Below are 19,905 nucleotides of genomic sequence, written 5' to 3' on the forward strand. Positions count from 1 at the left end.
TTCTACCCCTCATTGTTGAAGGTAGTTTGGTTGGGATTCGGTTGTAGATTATTTTGATTCGGTCCCTCTGGAAGTCAGGTGGGAAATTCTCCACCTTGAAGCAAAGGAGTTTGGTGACTGTTTGTACTTCTCTTATTATGAGGTAGGAGCAGATGACCTCAAATGGATTCCTGATCCTAAGAAATTCAGAAAATGAAGATTACAATTTCTACATTCTCTTGTTGTGCACCAACAAATGGATACTCTCTTCCATATGGTTCTCAGAGATAAGCAAGTGGACAATTATAAACTTTTTGCAGGACAAGAGGATATTAAACGAATTCTTGGGAGTGTACGCTTATGCCTATATGAAATAGTCTCACATTTAAGCAGGGTTGAAAAATATGTGGTCTTTGACTTTGATTATGAGGAGCTCACTGATCCCCTTGTAGTCATCAATGCTCCACTTGCTAATACATCTCTACATACTAATACCTCTCCTCTTTCTCCAGTTATTGTATCGGATTGATGTGGGGTTTGATGGCTTAGTTTTTTTACTACCTCCAATGACATTATCGCTCTGCTTCCTAGAACTCATAGAGGTGTTCTTGGTATTTTATCTGGAAACGTTTTGTTGTGTAGGGAGGTTCATGGGAAGTGTTGTGGAATTCTCTTTCCTATAGGATGTTAAGGCATACTTTCTGGAGTTTTCAAAACTTTTTTCTATATGATGGACAATGCAACCTTTTTTCACATCCTCCATGAAATTTGGTCTTGGTTTTTGCAAAGGGGTGGCGAATATTTATTTTTAGCCTTCTATGCAAGTTTTTAAATGGTGTTTTCTGAAGGTGCATGTTCTTTTCTAGTTTGCTTCTTGAGGACTTTCTTGTTACATCGGCATGATCTTTGTATGGAAATAATAACAGTGGCATATGAATCTATTATGATGTCAATCTCTTGGTCTTATGTTTTTGTCCTCTCGCCATGTAGCACCCAAGTTCCAACCTATTATAGATAGAAATGGTGCTTGCACTCCTAGGTGGGTGCTTGCACTCCTAGTGTAGCCCCCAAGCATAATTTATATTTGTCAAAATCATTAAAAGAAAACATCATCACTACTTTCAAATATTTGAATATTATTAAAAGGATCATGAAATATGTTAAAGATCCAATTGTTCCTTGTTATCGTAAATGGGTGCATGAGATCCGATGTCCCTATGAGAAACCATACATTAGAGAGATTAGTCAATATTTTCAATTAAATTTTAGAGAGCATGAAGTTGATGCCCAACTTAATTGTGTCCCTACTTCTGCTCTCATAGAGCACTCGCATAATACCAATCACTAACTATGCTAAAAAAATATGAGGGTACTAAAAAATATTGATAACCACTCTATGCATAAATTTAGAGAATCCATTAAAATTATCAAGCATCCTCACATTCTAAACATTGATGGTGGATAGAAGGTTAGTTGCAGTTGGTTCCTTTTTCTTCAATAGTGGATAAATACTTTGTTTAATAATAATATTAACAACAATAATAACAACATTACCAAGAGTAATAACTATTACTAAAATATAAACATTAATGTATTTCCAACATAATTCCTCAAAAGAAGGATAAACAAATTCAATTTTTTTACCTATTCTAAGTTAGCATCACTAGAATCTAGCTATGCATTCTTTCACAAAATTACAATTTTGGATAATGAGGAAATTATTGTTCTCAATATAGAAATGTATCAACACCATCATATTCTTTTCCAAACAATATTGTGTAACACTAAGATCATATATATATATATATATATATATATATATATATATATATATATATATATATATATATATATATATATCCATCAATCTACAGTAATTCTTGGTAAATTTTAGACCAAAAAGTGTTTATTTTGAGCTATTAGAAAAAGATTAGTTTAGTTCATTGAGTGTTTAGGCTATTATGTTCCATCATTACATGAGCATTATCAATAGTATATGGTCAACACTTCTCTTCTTTGAAATTTGTTTTTCTTATAGATGAACCAAGCTTTAGGTTTGGAACATTGACTAAATACTCCTAGATGCATGTTGTCATAAAGAATTGTGGATAATTACATTGGTATACTATATCATGTTGATTCATTAAATCACTAGTCACAAATTGAAAAATTGTTATTAAAAATAAAATCAAGTTCAAGAAGGGAAGTTTGTATATATAGATATCTATTAGATGATCAAAGTAGACAATGCCAATTTAATCAAGGTCACCAAGTCAACACCATAGGTTTTGGCTCATTACTTCTATACCCGAGTTTATCAAAGTTGACTAAATTGTCACTCTTCCATTTGTTGACTCCACTTCAATAAATAACATCCATTTACTATATGACCTAATTGTCATCACACTATTGAGCCTTCCAAAAACATGCACTCACACCCAATTTGTTACATTAACATGCCATGCTCTTATGCTCATTCACACTCATCTTATGTTATTGTGTCATCATATTGATCTTAATTTATACTACCTTCATACATATCTTTGGCCACAATAATGGAAAAGGATTCTTTGATGTATTCCTTTTCGTATTATGAGGAGTAGCTTGTTGAGATGGACTTAAATAAAATTGATATAGAGAGAAGACAATGCAGTGCCTTAACTACATTAAGACACATTCTAGATTCACCCATCAACTGAAAAAATAAAACAAGTTTCTTTATGGAAAGAAGTCATTTCTCTATGTTGTTGACATCTACCAAGTCATATGTTGCACCCTTGACTATTGACTAACAAAATTGTAGGAAGTTTTCCATTTTGACCAATTATGCCTTAGTTACAACGATCTATGGAAAAAACACAAGTGAAGTATTTAAAATTGTTCTACATAGTTTCCAACCACTCATGAATTTTCCTTTATTTGGCTTTATACTCCACCTTTTGAGAACTTTGGTCATGAAGAGGATCAACCTTTTGAGGTCAACAATGGTCACAAAGAGGCTTAAGAATCTAAATAAGATATCCTACTAGAGCCTTCAACTTGATTAATGCATACGAGGATTATTGTCTCTCCCCTAAGTAAAAGAGATTCTCTATTTAATCCTTGGAGTCTATGGATCATTTTGGGTTTCATCTACATTTAACCTTGGATGATTTGACTAGGTAAAATCTATTTTCATGGACAATAATTTGGAGTTGGTTATTGGTTTGGATCCCATTTCAATCTTGTAGTGGACCGAGGTAATGGAGAAACATCTATTAGATTAAGATGACCTCAATTGTTTCTTACTTGACATTAAGAACTAATTTTTTCAATCAAATATAAAGGCCAAGCACTTGAGTAAGGAGCTTGAGACAACTAGGTTCTTAGTCGTGACCATAGTGGGAACATATTTAAAACCTAAGGTCATGTCTTTTAATCAAGAAATTCACAAATAACATTATGCATATCACGTTATCATTGACATGTAGCATGTGAATTAGTCCCCAACTCATATATTAATAAAGCACAAAGCCATAATGTAATGGAGCTCCTATACTAGATCATCAAAATATGGTTTGGTTTAACTTCTAATTAATGTGTGAGTAGAATGTGTATGAAATCAAATTTTACTATGGTATAGGTTCAATATATTTATGTAATGAATTATCTTAAACATATAAAAGCAATGTTGCATACAATAGCTCATACTTCAATGATATATCTTTGTGGTGTTTTGTCTTTTGCAAATGATTTCCACTTGTTATCAGTTGAGAGTTTAATTTGTGTAAAGACTTGTGTAGAAATCCCAAAATAGGAATCACTTTGTTTATGGATCACATTGAGCATCTAAGCACATTCCAAAACTAGAGAAATGTAGTGTTATGGAGTAGACTGATGGTGTAGACAATAAACCACTATTATGTCACTTAAAAGAAATATATTAAAATAGATTTGATAGGTGAAGTTATGACACTTGGTTGCATACAAGATTTTTTTGATTTTTTATTTTTTAAATAAAAAAATTTTGTTGACAATTCAATTTTAAACAACAACATGAAAATAGTCATTTCATGTAAATGAACCAATCAGAAAATAGAATTTCAAATTTAAAAAAATTCAAAATTTATTTTTAATTTTCAAAATATTTAATTTAATATTTGATTTTTTTCAAAACTTTAATAAACTTCATAAAATCAATTTAGAAATTTAAAACCTAATTCAAAATCAAACTTTCTTCTTTGACGAAAAATAAAAACAATATAAATTATTTTAGAATTTTTATTTTTTTCACTAAAAAAACAATATAACCTACTTAGTACTTTTAACAAGTATAATGTATATTAATATTCATAATTATAATTTTAAATTTTATATTATTACAAAAAAACAAAAAAAACATATACATGTATAAGATAAAATAAATATATGTTAAACACACTAACATCATAGATTCATTGTATCTTGAATATTTTAAATATCGGGAAACTCAATCTGAACTGTGTTTCCCACCCTATATTCAGCCGCTTACTTTAATCATTAAAATATGTGAGAAAATAACATGATGCCCATACTTTACCCAACAAACCTTGCAATCACTGTACATTAATAAATATAAATATAGCTCAGATAGATAGATAGAATCTTTCTTTTCCATTAAGTAATAAACTATTCTTATTAGTCAGCTCAAGTCAATTATGAGTCAATTCATGGCTTGGCCCGCCCCCTTTTGCACAGTTTGACTGAATGTGAGGAATTTCGATTCACACTGCGGAGATGGCATTCAGGTGTGGAAATGTAACGCTTAAATACTCCTCACCGTTTCCTTTCTGCAGCCACACACTCCCTTCCTCGTGCACTTCGTTCAATCACTATTTGTAGCACTTGCTGTCTGTAACCACTCTCTCACTTGCTTGTGCACTCCCTTCATTCATTCTTTCAAGTATTCACTGTCTGCAACTCCCTTCCTTTACCATTTTATCCATTGAATATCAAGATGCCTACAGCAGCTTCTACTCATTCGAGGAGGAACATCCCCAAAAGAGGGCAGGTGAAGGCAGCCATTGCCTCTTCCGTTGCCCACTCCATCAGATCGCTGTTAAGACCGACTAAATCCTTCAACTATTATATGGCTTCCGCTTCCTCTTCGTCTTCTCCAGCGACTGTACATCGTTTCTAGGTACATTGATTAAGGTTGCAGATGAAGATGGACTTATCTCTACAATGTTAATACAGAATTAAAGCTCCCTCCATTACAAGTGCAATGATTCAGAAGTTAAGATCAGAGTCAAATCCTTGGATCTGAAGTCCAAATCATTTGCTCACTTGCCTTACCCTGTTTCTCGGATTTGGAGCTGTGCAACACCAATGGAGTTTGCTCTGTACAGATTACCTACATATGAAGAGGGGGATTTTTTTTCTGCCATAGCTTTTCCAACCAGTTGGAGCTGCAAATACAAAATTTTGTTGATTTCATCTTTTGAATGGAAAGAAATGGCATTTTGATATTAATCTCCTTAGCTTGTTTCTTTGAGAGATTTGTACATTCCCCATGATCAAATGTTATGGGAAGAAAGGAAATTTTGATATTTAACTTCCTTGGCTTTTCTCTTTGAGAGATTTGTACATTGAAAAATATTAAATGTTTTATTTCAATGTTAATGTTATTTATCAACTCTCCTCAGTGGTTTGTTTTTATTCCAGCTTTGTTCTGCTCACATTTTATTGCAAAATGGAAACAAGCCCTGCAGTTTCATGATGCCATAGCAAGTCCAACTTTATAGGGTTAATTTATACAAGTAATTTGTATGTATTGGTAGAACGTGCAAAGGTGAAGATGTGAGGAGGTTGGGCTTTTTCATACAAGTTTGGTGACTGCAAATTTTTATACTATATATACAAAGCTGCTCTGTAAATATATATGTAGTTTTTTTTTTAGGTTTACTGGCTCTGGATATTAGTGACAATTATATGTAGGAAATATTTGTACCAGGCAGAGCTATTGAAAGATCACTTACTGCCAATTAATAGAAAATCAGATTGCACACCAAAAACTATTCTTCACACCTTATTTATTCACAAATATTATACAAATATATAGTTGGATTGAAATCCAACTAATTCCAAATATGAATATGGGAGTTGAGATATTCTCTCAACCAAATCCCAAACCAATTCTAAATTTACCATGCAAGCATTATCACCATGAGTGTCGGAAGAATTGAACCAGTGGCCTTTCAATAGCAAAGGTATTTTAACCACAATCAATTAAACTAACACTCAAGGCTAAATATACTTGCAAGTTGCAGTTATAAGTACTATTTTTCCTTTTTTGGCAATATTTTAATTGGCAAGATTTTGATAAAATCTGCCAGGAATTTTTTTAAATCCAGGATACCGCAGTCAAACTTCACGATATTAGGTGCCCTAGACGTTTTTGATGAGACAGAATCCATTTTCCCTATTAAAATCTTGATTCATTACTGTAAAATTTTATTTATTTTTATTTATTTTTACCCAATTCCAACTACTTTTAACCTGTTCAAGCAATTTTGAAAGTTGGGTAGACGACGCCTATTTTTATTAAAGCAGAGTTTGCACTCGTGTACAGTGAACTTCACAAAACGGCAAGGATCACAAAACCGTTTAGAAATTTGGCTTTCCATGTATTTTTATTTTGAGCATCGAAATCTTTTAGAGTATGCATCTTTCTCCCATTCTGTCATCGTCTTCGTTTTGAAAGCGATTCTTTATAGTGATTCAAATCAAAATTTAGTAATTGTGTGAGAAAAGTATGGTTAACAAGTTTATAAAAATGCAAGGTGAAGTAAATAGGGATAACAAGTGCAATGTACCAATCATCAATAACGATTACTTGATTATGGAATGAGCATATGTAAAAATAACATAAATAAAAATAAGATGGAATGATAATAGTGAAAGATAGCATAATTAAAACTTGATTGAATTTATAAGTTAGCATACACAGTAACATCACACTGCGATTTTAAATGAGTTAGCTTAATTTTATCGCAATGTTGGAATAAGTGGGAAAATATAAGTGTATCCACAACACCATTATATTCACATTCCTAAGCATGCTAAAGTCAACCATGGTTTGCAGAGTGTCTGTGGTGGGGTTGTTTTTGTGGTTTATATATATATATATTCTAAAAATTACCCTATTTCCATTTTCCCAGAGGAAATCTTTTGTGGAGACTTTTTATTTCTTTAAAAAACATTTTTAAAATTTAAATCTGTTTAACCAATTATGGTTCCACATTTATTAAGGGGTCGGTTTTTTTTTCAATTGAAGAAATCATGTTTGGAGCAGCTCTCAAGCATACATAGTCTTGCCCGTGATTGGACCACGACACCTGTGGGAACCAAACCTCCATACCTAACTGTTTGACCCCATCCTCGGGAATTAGGGGCCGGTTTATTTATCCATACGAAATGCACACACCCACTATTTGGGACCGACTATCGACCAACTAAGGTACTTGAGGTTCAAGGATGTCGACTCCACAAGTTTTGTCTTTATGTTTTTGCACTCAACCCAACTATCTGAATTTGCACACATAAGGTTGGGGTCAAGTCAGGGCTTTTAATCTCTCGAGGTCCACACATGCCATAAATAAAAGTGAGTTAGGGTAGGACATGATATGCCACCCTGAAATTTATTTTTCAGTCAACTACAACAATTGAGTCAGGCTTGGGAATACCCGAGGATTAGTCGGGTTGGGCCTCCTATCCACGCCTACTTATTTCACCCAATTATTTCCTACATATGACTATACAACACCCAACCAACAAAAATTGTTTCAAGTCGACTTCATCGACAGAGGTTGGGCCTGCCTTCAGTCGAGGCTTGGGTACTCGATAATTTTTATTTCGAATGAAAATTTCGAAGGGCCGACCTCTAAGCTATGGGTCTCACCGACTTGACGATCTATCAAAGGATGGCTTTCCCTTATTTGTGTTAAGTCCCATCGGACCAGGTTTCACCATTCAACAAAGTGTCTTATGTTATATAAAATTTTAGTAAACTTCTCCAAAACAACCAAATTCTTCACAGACTAAAACTTACCGCAAGTTATTTGATTCATAGGTTTCGCAAGGGATGATAAACGGTTTTTCTTTTTTCTAGCGAATTACGACTAATTTTAAGACTTCACGCTCCGCCTAGACCTCACTCAGTTAAATCAAATTTGTTTCAGAGTGTCATAATTCATAGCTCAACCAAATCATACATGGGACACTCCGTTCGAAAACTGAGAACATCATGTTATAGTAAAGAGAAATTACAAAGGATACCAAAAGAAAACAAAATGATTATATTCTTCTTCATCTGCCTCTCGCATGCCCACAAGATCATCGTATCCATTTTTTATACAAAACATAGCGAATTTCTTTTGTAACATAACAAGGATGTTTTGGCTAATAACAACCCTCCCAAAGAAGAAATTTGTGCCTTTCTAGAAGCCCTCTGATAACAAAAATGACAATTGTCCCAAACAGAGGAACACATAAACAAAACATAAAACAATGCATGCACAAATGTCCCTCAAGGGACACATAACCACAACATAACAACAACTATGGAAGATATTTACACGGAATATATATTTTTTGGGAAAACAAAATGTGGAGCAACGTTCTTGCATCAAACTCCTTCAGAACAAATGATCGCATGGACTCTTATCCATGAGCTCTGCAAGAGTATTACCATGTTTTAGGATCTCTCCCTTGCTCATCCAAACCACTTCTCTCACTGGAAGACCCTTCTATTTGACTAAATACTTGTAGCAATTTTTGCTCCTCATCTTTTTTATGAGCTTTTGGTAAAACATCATCTCCATCTGCAACTTCTGAGTTGTAGGTAGCTAAGCTTCCCACTAAACCTTCTTTGTTCATATTGTTTCTCTTTTCTAGACTCCTCATAAGGTTACAAGTTGAGAACTTCCTCATTTTTTTGCAGAGACCAATCTTCTTTAATTTCAATTTATTATATTCACGATTTGGGATCCTTTACTTCCTCAGAAGGGATAAAACCATGCCCCCAACTTCAAAATTTACCTCCCTTCTCTTATGATCAAATCTCTTCTTGTACTTAAGGCTACTTTCCTCTAGTTTCCCCTTGACAAGTTCATGTATCATTTGCATGGTTGTAGAAATTTTTTCTGCATCAACACTTTAAACCACTTCTTTTTCCAAATTCATGAGTTCAAAAATACCTTTCGGATGCATGCCATATATAATTTGAAAAGGTATTTTTCCTGTACTCCTATTAGGAGAATCATTATAGGAAAAATCTCATCGAAGAACTTCATCCCATTGTTTATTATGCTCATTAATTAGACACCTAACCAAATTTCCTAGACATGTATTAACCACTTCAGTTTGCCCATCTATTTGGGGATGTTAGGTTGAACTATATGTCAAGTTTGTTCCCAATTTATTCCATAAAGTCCTCCAAAAGTTCCCAACAAATATTGTGTCTTAGTCTAAGACTATACTCCTAGGCAGTCCATGCAGTCTCCCAACTTCCCTGAAAAGTAAACTGGAAAAATGAGTAGCATCATTTGTTTTTGAATAACATGTAAAGTGTGTCATCTTAGAAAATTGATACACCACTACAAAAAGGTAATCATGTTTCCTATGATTTTTTCGCGAACCTAGAACAAAGTCCATACTTATGGCTTCCCAAGGCTTGTTAGGTATGGGGAGTGGTTGATATAACCCAACATTATGTTGCCTGCCTTTAGTATATTGGCATATTTTGCACCTTTCCACAAACTTGTTGACATCAATCCTCATACCTGGCCAAAAATAATAAGAACTCAGATGTGCATATTTCTTATCATGGCCAAAAATGACCAGGTATTTCCTCCAATGCACCTCTCCTTCAAGAAATTATATGTCATTGATCCCTTTGGAATGCATAATTTTATGCACTTGAACATTAGTCCCTCTTGAATCACGTACTTAAGCCATGGACTGTTATCCTTGACCACATGATTTTTACAAGCTTCCTAAATTTCCTTGAAATCTAAATCTTCCCTATATAATTCTTGTAGGTGTTCATACCCCAAAGTGTTGACTTGAAATTCATGCAAAACCAAACATCTTTTGCTCAAAGCATTGACAAATTCATTAGCGTTTTCATTAATATGGTTCAAAACAAAACAAAAAAATTTCATGTATTCAACCCATTTGGCATGTCTCTAGTTTAGCTTGTCTTATCTAGTTATGAACTACAATGCATGATTATCTGTGTAAAAAATGCACTTCTTGGGCATAAGGTAATGCCTCTACTTCTTGAGGGATTGAATTACTGCATAAAATTCATTGTTGTAAGTGGAATACTTCTGCTTGGTCTCATTTAATTTCTCATTGAAGCATGCAACTGGATTATCATCTTGGCTAAGAACAACTCCAATAGTCATTCCACTAGCATCACACTCCACCTAGAAAGGCTTTTGGAAATCAGGCAAAACTAAAACAGGTTGCTCTGTTTTTTCTCCTTCAGCAATTGTAATGCTTTTTTTGCTCATATGTTGTCCATTTAAAAGGTTGTTGTTTCTTTTTAATGGTTTCCACTATTGGTGTGCAAATGTGACTAAAATTTCGAATAAACCTTTTAGTAAAACCTAGCTAACCCATGGAAGCTTCTCACTTCATGGCAATTTGTTGGAGAAAGCCAATATTTAATGGTTTTTACCTTTTCAAGGTCCATTTTCAGCCCTTCAAAAGAAATAACAAACCCCAAATAAACTAATTATGTCTTAAGAAAATAACAGCTTTTCATATTTATCAAAAAAAAATTCTTGTTGTAGTGTCCTCAACATCAATCTTAGAAATGTAAGATGTTCTTCCTTGGTTCTACTATACATAAGGATATCATCTAGGTAAACAATCATGAACTTACCAATGAATTCTTTGAGGACTTCATTCATGAGCCTCATAAAAGTGTTGGGTGAATTGGTTAAGCCAAGTGGCATAACCAACCATTCATACAATCCATCATTTGTTATGAAGGTTATGTTCCACTCGTCCCCTTCTCTCATTCTGATTTGGTGATAACCACTCTTTAAATCTATTTTCAAAAAATATATAACACCACTAAGACGATCCATTATATCATCCATGTGGGATAAAGGGAATCTATACCTTATGGTTAATGATCCAGGTGGATATTGGTGGCCACCCTCCTATTCCACCTAAACCTCTAGTAAATTTCATCAGTTCCCTTGATTATAACACAATTTACTATTTTTATCATATTTTTGGGTCTTGAACTTCAGGAGCTGTTTTGACCCCCTAAATGATGTTTTTTCTAGGTCCGCAAAAGGCCCATGGTTGTAGGTAGGGACCTATCGAAATCTTGTAGTACTTAGATAGAGGTTTCTGACGAGGTATCGTACGCACCAAATAAAGATCATATGACGAAGTTACGACTCCAAGAAGTTGGTTGCCCAACTAACCCCAAAGGGGCCCACAAACACTTGTCATTCCATTTCCCAGGGTTAGGGTTTTCATTGTTTAGAGTTTCCCTTTATTGTTTAATAATCAAAAGGCCCTTGAGCCTCATTGTAACACATTTCAGAGGCATGTAGATGCCACATATCTTCTCAGAGATAAGCTACCATCGACTGAGCTAGTTTATTTCCATTCTATATGTAAGAATATTTAAATTATTTGATATTAATGAAATGAAGATTTTTTTCTACTACATCTTTATGTCTCTGTTTATATTTGTATTCTATTTCATTCCTGCATAAGTCCAGATCAGTGGTATCAAAGCAATCTTCTCTTTCTTTGTTTTTCTTTGCATGTCCCCAATGAGGTTGGGGTATAAGGATTTAGGGCTTGAACTGGCTGAACATTTGCAAGACTGGTCTCGCAAACCTCGACAACCTCTTATGGCGGAAGAAAATAAATATGAGGGAGCAAGAGATCCTTTCAAAATATTGCTCGAAGAAGCCCTCAAGCAACAAAGGAACGCGATGATGGAAAACTTTTCTCAGATCCTTCGGCGGATACCCACACACAATGCATCTTCATTCGATATCCACCCTCGAGACGCCACTCCCTTCAAGGTACAAGTCAACTTTGACATTCCCATATTTGAAGGGAAGATAGATGCATAGGTCATAGATAGATGGTTAAATCTGTTGGAAGGATATTTTTCGGTTCATGATTTTTTCAATAGGGAAAATATTACTTTTGTACTACTCAAAGCCAACCCCCATGTCAAGGACTTTTGGTAAACCTACTGTGAATAGAGGGACAAGAGATAATACTCTCTATTTTTAGTCGCACCCACTAGGAATTCTTTCTGAGACAACATCAAGGAACAATATTACCCCGTGCGGATCTATGAGGATAAGTGCATACAATGGACTATATTGCGACAACAAAGGGATCAAGATGTGCATGACCCGACAAATATTTTCCTTACTCTGCGCACAAAGTTCGGTATCAGATATGTTGAGAAACATATGTTTCTCAAGTACCGCATTTATTTTCACAAATACATTTAGGCGAAAATGGAGTTCTTGGACATCTCCTCACTTGGTGCAGAATACCAATATGCTTCCAAGGTTGAGCAAAAATTCAAGTCGAAGAAGCGAAAAAAGACACCAACAAGGCATAGAGAAAAGGGCAGAGTCATGTCACGTTCTCTTAGGACAACTCCTCGAAGCCACAAGCCAAGAATAATGGGAAGGCGAAGAAAGACACCAACAAGTGGTGTGAGTTCCATAAAAATCCCACTCACAACACGAATGAATGTCATGCAAAGCAGACATTTTTCATTGGGTTAAAATACTCATAGACAGATCAATGCTATGATTATGATTCGGTGATTCAAAGAACAAAAATAGACTAAAAAATGAAAGTGCTTGGAATTTCCCGAAATTGGTTTCAATTCGTAGTTGTAACAACCTCCGGGGTAAATGTGCATATAAAAAAAAAACATAATAGGAACAAAAATACAATAAACATATCAGCCATCAAAATCCATATATACATCAACACATTTGCACATGAAAATCAAGGGAATGAATTTTTTTCATTAATAAATGCAATGAACCAACTAGAGATGGGACTACCATGTTCCACCCAACCATAGATTGGTTGAGCCAAGTCTCTCTTTAGCCAATCACCCTCGTGCCATATTCCAAGTAGGAATGTGGGATCTCATAGAACACATCAATCAAAACTCTTCCATGGCTTCTAGAGGCCACCCACCTCAACCCATCAAATAGTGATTCCACCTCACGGTCGAACATCAGCAAAAACCATCATCAGATTGGTCTCCATCCAAGCTTTCTAGGGTTTCCAAAGCATTTATCCAACCATGGCTTCCAGAACTAGTAACTCAACCCACAACTTATATAGGGCTTCCTTGTCCAACCAAGGCTTCCAGTATTAGTAACTCAACCTGCCAAGGGCTTCTAGAGCGTTTGTCCAACCAGGGCTTCCAGGACTAGTAACTCAACCCAAGCTATTATAGGGCTTCCAGAGCGTTTGTTCAACCATGGCTTCCAGGAATAATAACTCAACCCAAGCTAAGGAAACATGAGAATTAACCAAAACAAAGCAATGAAAGTAAACCCACAATCACCATGGCTATCCAGGAAATGGCAAGGGTAGGCAATCCACTATCGATCTAGGCAATCCTCCATGCCAATGACAGATCATAACCAAGAAACCACATGCATGTGCCATGCATGCCAAAACTAGTGAATAAATCATACATGCAACTCGGTACCTGCAAGAAAATCTGATGTAGTTGCTGATGCCGATGCCTTCTTGCGCTTTCCTACTCTTCCTTTTCCTTCTTTCTCCAAGAATCCAAGTATGCCACACCCACCAAGGGTGCTCCAAGAAAACTCTAAGTATCCAAGAGTATGAGAGAGAGAGAGAGAATAATGAGAGAGCTCCAAAGCTAAAATTGACCAAGTCTTCCCCACTGATCCTTAGAAGACTTTTTATTAATGAGGCCTCTATTTTCTTCATTTTCCATTATTTTCCTTCAATTTCCTCCTCACATGCAACATGTGACCTTTCACCTTCCTTTTCTCCTAATTTCCATTATTTTCATAAATAAATGTGCCAAAATACCTTTTTGCCTCTTTAATGCCTTATCCATTGCCTTTTCCAATTTCCTTAGTCATAAACAACCAAATGAACACCCCCTAGGATGTCTTGCCCACCATTTAGCTTGGAATAGTATCCCATCATCAGTGGTATTTATATATTTTTACATGGAATTTTTACCAGGGCTGTTATAAAACCCTCCCCCTTGGGGGAACACCATCCTCGATGTTCAGTGACTTACTCACACACAGATTACAAGTAACTTACTCCATACATACACATGACTCATAATTGAGTTGCTTGTATTAATAAACATGTATTTACACAATAACTCTTCCCTTCGCCTGATCTTCTGTATCAGTGGCCTTTGTTCCTCTCTTGCCCGTATGCTTACAGTCTGACTGACTGACTCCTCTAACTACTCTCTAGCTACTTCTCTAACTACTTACTCTCTATGTATTTTAAGCTTACATTTATACAAAAGGTTCTGCTGAACTAATTCTGGTTCAGATCCTTAATCTGCTAAACTAACTCCTAAATATCCTCTGTAGCTCCTCGAATCATGAAACCACTTTCTAGTGCAAGACTTACAATTGATTTCTAACTCTCTCATCATCATTAATCACCCATGTTCTCCTACATTTGAGAGCATTTACAAATATCCTCACAATATCTAATTAATTTCTATTCTAATCACTTAAAACATTAATGATTACATACATAGGAATCCAACTTCCTTGAAAACACAAGACCCCTAAGTTAACTAGACTATGATAAGATTGTTGAGCTTAATGCTCCTACATCACATGAGCATCTTTTTCTGCAATATACACTGAGGCTCTAGCTAGAATTCTCCATTTGGTTCCACCTGCAATATAGACTAGTCAATCACATGATCAACATCCTTAACATACTTATTAAGAAAAGATACATGGAAAACATCGTTGACTTTCATTATCAGAGGCAGTGCAAGTCGATAGGCTACTGGCCCAATCCTCTCAATAATACTCAAAAGTCAACAAAATCGTGGTGCCATCTTGGCACATGATCCAATCCGCAAGGAGCTCTTCTTTGGTTTGATGTGCAAGTACACATGTTCCTATCTACATAACTCTTATTCCTATCTTGTGTTGTCTTTAGATTCTTTTTAATCACCTGCATCTCCTATTCCATGTCTGCCAACATATCTGGTCCAATCAATACTTTTCTAACCAGATCACTCCAACTGATAAGAATATTGCAACTCTACCCATACAATGCCTCAAAAGGAATCATCCTCAATTACTCCTAATAACTGTTGTATTATGTGAACTCTACCAAAGGGAGATACTCTTCCCACTTCCTCTGTTGATGCATCACATACATCCTCAACATGTCCTCTAATATCCCGTTGACCCTCTCTGTATGTCCATCTATTTGTGGATGATAAGTTGTGTTGAAGGCCAACTCTATGCCCAAACCTGCAAATAACTCCTTCCAAAACTTGGAAGTGAACTTTGCATCCCTATCTGACACAATCTTCTTCAGAACACCATGTAGTCTAACCACATCTCTGATGAACACCTATGCCACATCGCTAGCTAAGAATGTAGACTTCACCGAAATGAAGTGTGCAACCTTTGTTAACCTATCCACAATGACCATGATGGAATCATGCTGCTTCATTGTCTTCAACAACATTGTGATAAAGTCTATGGAAATGTCCTCCCATTTCCATTCTAGAACCGCAATTGGTTGTAGCGGTCCACCTGGATGTTTACACTCTGCCTTCACCCACTGAACATCAAAGAATTTAGCCACAAACTTTGCTACATCCCTCTTCAAGTTCGGCCAATAGTAATATCTCTTCACTATTGTCAGTGTCTTCTGATAACCTTGGTGACCTGAATAAGGTTTCGCACGAAACTCCCTTAATATCACCTTCTTGATCTTACTATTATATGGTACATATATCCTATCTCACAACCTGGCCAATCCATCAGTTGTAAGACGATAGTCCATGCTCAATGCACCTGCACTTGTACCTGTACCTATAGCACTACATGTACCTGCACCTTCACCTGTACCTGTACCTATACCATGACTTATACCTGTACCTGTACTATCACCCTACTACAAACTGTGCACAATATCCATATACCTGACATAATGTTGTCCTGCCTGCAAGATCCTATCCTGTAAGTCCGTCCCATAGGAGCTCACAATTGCCAAGTGATGTACTTGTACCCATCTACTGAGAGAATTTTCCACCCTGTTCTCTTTAGCTTTGATGTACTTGACCTCGAAATCAAATTCGTTGATCATGGCCAACCATCTAGTCTGCCTGGCGTTCAAATTTGGTTGGTCAAACAAATACCTTAACCCAATGTGATCACTCATAAGCACAAACCACCTACCAAGAAGATAATGGCTCCACATCTTCAGTTCATGTATAATCACTACTAACTCAAGCTCATGTGTCAGGTAGTTCTGCTCGTGCTCATTTAGTCTCTGGGACTCATAACATACCACTTGTTCTTCCTGCATAAGGACTCCACCAAGCCATCTCTTGAAAGAATTTGTGCATACCACAAACTCTTTGTCTAGATCTGCAATCTATAGTACTGGTGCATGCATCAACAATTGTTTAAGATCCTCAAAGTTAGATTCATACTCCTCAGTCCATTTGAACTTCTTACCTTTCCTCAAGGATGTAATGGGATGAGAATTATGTGAGAAGTTCCTGATGAACCTCCTATAATAGCCTGCCAGACCCATGAAAGATCTCACCTCATCCACATTCTTAGTAGATACCCGCTCTATGATGGCCCTTATCTTCTCTAGATCTACTACAATGCCTTCCTTCAAGACAACATGTCACAAGTAGTGCACCTCAATCTAAAAGAAACTACACTTGCTGAGATTCGCATACAATTGATGCTCCCTCAACAACCTCAACACTGTTGTTAAATGCTCGATATGCTCTTCCTCATTTTTAGAATATACCAGTATATCATCAACGAACACAATAACAAACTTATCCAAATATGGATGCAACACACTATTCATCAAACACATGAATGTAGTTGGAGCATTATTTAAGCCAAATGGAACGACAACAAACTCATAATGCTCATATCGGGTCCTGAACGTAGTGTTGTAAATGTACTCCTCTTTGATGTGTACTTGATGGTATCTGATCTCAAGTTAATCTTCTAGAACACTGTTGCTCCCTTTAGCTGATCAAACAAGTCATCAATCCTTGGAAAAGGGTACTCGTTCTTGATAGTCACTTTGTTCAACTTCTTGTAATCAATGCATAATCTGAGGGTACCATTTTTCTTTTTTACAAACAAGACCGGTGTGCCCCAAGGTGATACACTTGGCCTAATGTATCCCTTGTCAAACATTTCCTTCAATTGTAACTTTAACTCAACCAACTCAGGTGTGCTCATCCTGTAAGGTTTTTTTGATGTTGGAGTTGCCCCTAACACTAACTCAATAGAAAATTCTACCTCCCTATGAGGTGGAAACTCTGTAATTTCCTCAGGAAATACCTCCTGAAACTGATGCAACACTGGTATCTACTCAAGACATCTGCATCCTCAACCTCCTTACCCTTATCACTAGAAATGTGTACTGCAAATAGCTTGCATCATTTCCTACGACTACGCTTTGTTTGCATAGTTGTCACCATCCTAATTGATGTGGTTTTCTTCTTACCCTGTAAGACTCTTGGTTCTCCATTGTCATCAACACACTCAATAGCTTTATCATAGAAATCTACCTGTTCTATGTGGATACAACCAATCCATTCCCAACAACATATTATATGATCCCAACGGTAACACATTCAAATGTGTTGTTGTAGGCATACCATTTAAATCAAATCCGCAAGCTCTTACCCAATGATGAACTCGCTTATTTGTACCTGTAGCCAATTGCACTAACCAAGACTCTACATGCAATTCTTTATTCAAACCACTCTTATCCACCAAGTCAAGACTAACATAACTATAATTAAATCCAAGGTCAATCAAAATAGAAATAACTTGACCACAAAACTTACCATCCATCTGACTGATAAATGCCTGGTGTTCTACCTTCTTGTTGTCCACTGCTGCATAGATACGTGGAATACTCTAACCAATGTCCCCAATAGTCTATGCCTCTTATGCACTATATATCTGAGGCCTACCACCCTAATTCTGTGGAAAATTTCTCTTAAGGTTTTCCTTGCCACATGTCCAACACTCCAACCGACTAGTACCAACATCTCTATGATGCTTCTGCGACTCATTTCCCTGTCTAGCTGCATTAAATCTCTTTTGCGGTGCCAAATTCTCTTTCTCATATGCACGCTGAGGCCTTGTCCTCTAAGGCTGTCAATTACCTTTAACTTTTTCCTTTCCTTTCCATCCATTTTGAGATTCATTCTTATGCTTTGATTTCTCATAGCAATGCTTCATTTTCCCAATAACTTCCTCAAGTGACCAAGGCTCACCATACTCAATCTGATCTCTAAATGCTAATGGAAAACCACTAGCAAACTGTTGAACTTTATCCTTCTCATCAGTAAGATATGGTGCATACCTTAATATCTCTAAAAACTTGGTTGTGTACTCTTCATCTGTCATTGATTCCATCTTTAACTCATAGAATTCTTTAGTCTTACTGTCGTAGTGCCTTTCTAACAAGTACTTCTTCCTGAAAATCCTCTTGAACTCCTGCCAACTCAAGTCATTTGTCCCGATTTTTCTAACCCGCTTAACATCTTCCCACCATATGTCTGCTTTACCTTTCAAGCTGAAGATAGCTATTTTGGCCTTCATGTTATCCGTGTACTCATGCAACTCAAATAATTTGTTCATTCTAAGTATCCAAGCCTCTACATATTCCGAATTTTTCATATTTCTATCACAAGTAGGTGGTTTTGCTTTCTTAAATTCATCCGGAAAGTATCCCCTATCATTCCTCCTATAAGGATGATAGTGATGGCGATCATGATGTCTATCAGAACCAGAACTAGAATAATACATGTACTCATCGCCCCTCCTTTCCGAAGTGTCCAACAACCTACAATCTCTCACTGTATTATATCTATTCAACCTGTGTCTACCAGGAGATCTACTGCCATATGCCCCATTAGTTTGATCCTCATGTCCATGGCTGATTCGAAGTGGCCCTTGTTGCTGCAAGTTTGACAAACTTTGAATAAGTATATATTTCACCTTTGTCTGCTTCTCTTTTACCTGTATGATCCAATCATTATCCGCCTTACAACTCCTTATCTCTTCCTTCAAACTTCTCAATGTAACTGCCAAATCTGAAGAGTTACCAACACCATAATGCTCTTCGGATTTGTAGGGAGAGTCTCTGTAGTCAACCTTCTTGCTAGCCATTTGATCTTTCTCTTCTTGCAATGCAAAATGTGTCAGATAAACCAAATCACAATAAACCAACGTACCTTAGTTTAGCTCAGGAGGATGCCTTGTCTGCAATATCACCAAATCAACGTGATATATGTATAACATAATCATAACAACATATCGACATACGCAAGTAAATGTAACAACTCATAAACATCATTCTAACTAGGATCCAGTTATCAATGAAAGGCCATATCAACAATGCATGCTATGAACTCATGCATGACAACAATCATTACTCTATTATACACATTGCTACATGCAACCAACAATATGCATAACCAATTCCTAGCCAATTACAAATACACATGAATGCATGTAGTCAAACATTATCGATCAATTCTTGCAATCAACCTACAAGATTGATGCATGTAATCAAAATATTCAAAATGTAGCCTAACATACAAGGATGTAAGTAGGTGACATAAAATCA

The sequence above is a fragment of the Pinus tabuliformis genome, chromosome 4_1, assembly GCF_031772625.1.
Source record: "Pinus tabuliformis cultivar Carrire ecotype Pingquan chromosome 4_1, CPIR1, whole genome shotgun sequence".
NCBI classification, from domain to species: Eukaryota; Viridiplantae; Streptophyta; class Pinopsida; order Pinales; family Pinaceae; genus Pinus; species Pinus tabuliformis.